The sequence below is a fragment of the Myotis lucifugus genome, unplaced genomic scaffold (genome assembly GCF_000147115.1).
Source record: "Myotis lucifugus unplaced genomic scaffold, Myoluc2.0 scaffold_147, whole genome shotgun sequence".
NCBI classification, from domain to species: Eukaryota; Metazoa; Chordata; class Mammalia; order Chiroptera; family Vespertilionidae; genus Myotis; species Myotis lucifugus.
In genome coordinates, this window is record NW_005871195.1 from 3,049,533 (window position 1) to 3,053,100 (window position 3,568).

Sequence of the window (3,568 nt, forward strand, 5' to 3'; positions counted from 1 at the left end):
GCTGAAAAACAAACAAACCGAACAGTCTGTGTGTCGCGCTATATCTCTTCAGTTTACTTCTTGTAAATTCGGTTCGTTCAGATGTCCTTAGTCACAAAGGATGTACCCTACTATGTCTGGTGGTTTATATTTTTAAGAAAGCTCTGAATTTAAAAACTATACCTAATTTAAATTTAAGCAAGCTCTCAAGAAACTAATAAGTAGCTTTCCATTGTTTTTATTTTGTTAATTAAATTTAAATAGTCTTAAATAAATTATTTTTCCCAGCCATATATATGACAGAGGTGTAGGATGCTACTAGAATAGATTCCTTTCAGGCTATGAATTGATAACCAGGATCCTAAAACAGGAAATAAAGGCACAGAGCAGCATTACAAATTCAATTCAGATATAATCCACTCTAACACCACATATTGGCTATAAAAGTCACACACAGATACAGCTTCATAGGTTCAAGGAAGAGTTGTTTGTTTTAAGTGCATTTTAACAACTAGACCATATACAGAAGTCAGTATTTTGTGGAAGAGCCACACTCAAAGGGCCAAAGAGCCGCATGTGGCTCGTGAGCCGCAGTTTGCCGACCACTGGTCACCAATTACTCCTAAGCTACAAACCTATAGAGCACTCCACTGTGCAAAAGAAGATTAAATCAAGCCCAAGAGAAAATGATGCAATCAAGAGATGTGGTAAACACAGATGTATGAGGCCGCTTCTGGCAGGACTTGCCATACTGTTTTATAGCAAACTTTTTATTAATAAATAGAAAGGTACAATGAAAAATAACAATAAAATGTATAGTGTAGTAAATACATAAACCAGTAACATAGTCGTGTATTATCATCAGTATTAAGTACTGTACATCATTGTGTGTGCAATGCTTTCAGATGACAGGGAAACATGGGTTAGTATGCACCAGCATCACCACAGACATGTGATTAAATGCCCTGTGCTATGACCTTATGATGGCTACAAGGTCACAAAGCAATAGGAAATTTTTAGCTCCATATGATCTTGTGGGACCACTGTCCTATATGCGGCCTGTTGCTAAATAAAACATTGTTATAGGGCACATGACTGTGCTCCAATACTGCTCTTCTCAGTGAAACCATACATTTTTTTCTGCCATGTTCCTGTTTTATGTGCTCTCCATTGCACATATTTCTGATCAGTTACTAGATGCTTCACATTCATATCCACTTAGAAAACCCTGTGTATTCTGTGCACCATTAAAAAGCCTGCACAAAAGGCATTTCATTCTCTGAATAATAGTCCATTTTATGAGTCTACCATGATGAAGTAGCTTATTTCTCCAGTTTTCAACATTTAAGCTACATCTGTACTTTTGCTATAAATGATGCTGTGGTGAAAATCATTTCTCATAAACTTTCATCTGCATTTCATGCTACTTTTCAGGTAGAATCCCAGAAGAGAAATTCAAAGATCAGGTTTATGCTCAAGGGTATTGGGATATATCGCCAAGTGATTTCACCAGAAGTTATAAAAGTTTTCTGTTGAAACTGCTTGTAAGAAAATGTTATTTAAATGCTTGGGGTAAAATCTAACATACGGTGTGCTCTTTGTCTCTGGGTACCAGGTGGAAGTGCAGGAGGGGGTCGGCTTGGAAAAGATTGTTTTATCGCTGCCCTTATTTAGAATTGTCATGAACATGGTGAAAGTAAAAAGCAGGTCCATTTTAGTTGGTATTATTATTATTATTATTATTAAACTCTCAACAGACAATGCAACACCCCCTTATGCCTACATCTTCGGCAGGACACTGTTCTTAGTTATGTACACTTATAAACATAAAGACAGAGAAACATATCAGTTTGCTGACATGGGCAACAAACAGGGTATTTATTCAATGATTTTTACGGTGCATTTGTCACATGTCCACATTCCATTAAGAAATAGAAATAGAATGTTGAGCAAGGTCCATGCTTTTAAGCAGTAAAGTGGAGGCTGACATGAGGGTAATTTTTTATTCTCTTCTACATAGTGGCAATGCCCAAATTTATAAAAAATGAACAAATTACTTTTGTCATCAGTGATAAATATGTTTATAACTAAAAGTTAAAACTGGTAAAAAGCAATCTAGTGGTAATCACGCTTTAATTTCATAAACTTGATCCAATGCTTCATCAACAAACTCGTTTTTATAAAAGGGAACATTGGAAGGGCTCTAAGAGAGAGAATATAAAAAACACAAATGGAAGAATGTGGGTTGACAAATCCTGGGAAGTTTCTATGTTTGAAATAAGGTCTCCTCTTCCTTCTTCGCTCCTTGAACCCACTGATCTGCCCAAAGACACATCCCAAAAAGCCTCATGCACTGCCTCGGGCACAACGAACCACAGAGGCCTTACAAACTTTATAGAACCACAACTGCAACAGGCTTTGGGGCCATTACACTGTGTCATTGCTAAGACACCAGGTACATTACTTGACACTCTTGAAATGCTTAAAGAGCATGTGCCTTCACAGGAGCCAGGGCACAAGGCTGAGATGAAGATTTCCCGAGAAATCTAAGCAAAGAGGGAAAAATCTAGAAAAAATGATGATGGCTCAGGTGGTGTCATGAAGATCTGGGCTGAGCCTTCATGACACAGAGCACTCATCAGACACAAGATACCATCAACCACTTATTTCACCGATACTTTTGGTGCCCTCAGCTGAGTTATAGGCAGAGAGTGATATTGGGTGCATACAAGTGAGTGAAGCTGACAAACTGTTTCCCTCATGGCCCTTCATAGTTGAACAAAATCCAATACAACAAGGAAACAAAATAAATAAATTATATATTTTCAAGTCTACTGTATTAAAAAAGAACAGCGTGATTTGAGATTGAATAGGGCACCCTATGTAAGGTGGGATATGCATAGGAAGCCCATCTGGGAAGGTGACATTCCAGCTGAATCCAAGAGAACAAGGAGCTGGACATTACAGAGCAGAAGAAATGGATTCCAAGGCCAGGAAATGGCAAGTAAGAGTCCATGAAGCAGGATAGATGGCACGTGAAGCCCCGAGAGACAAGTTGGGAACAAGTGGGACGATGGTGCCAGATGGATTTGGAAATGTGGGCAGGGACCAAGTGAAGAACTCTCTGGGGACCAGCAGACAGAATCATACGGTTGATGAGTGGAAGGATTTGGAACAAGTAAGACTGGAAGAGACATAAAGAAGTAGCACTGCTGTGAATTCAGCCACATCTGGGAAGTCACCAGATCTCCTTTGGAGAGAAGAGACACACAAAAATGTCACATAAAACCCATAACATCACTGCTGTAATGCATCCCCATGACATGTCTGGTACCAGGAATTGGGGGCAGAGGTACCAGCTGGACCCCCTGCCTATTACTACACATACCAGGTAATGGCCAAGCAAAATGGCAGAGCATGGTTACCATGTAAACCAGAGTGATCATTTCATGCCGGTCCTACTCTATCCCAGAGCTACTGGTGCCAGCACCTGATACTCTCCAGGGAAGAAAGAAGTAAAATTAAATTCAGTGTTTCTATTCTCTGATTATGTCTATAACATGCACAGTATGTTTAAATGTGACATAAC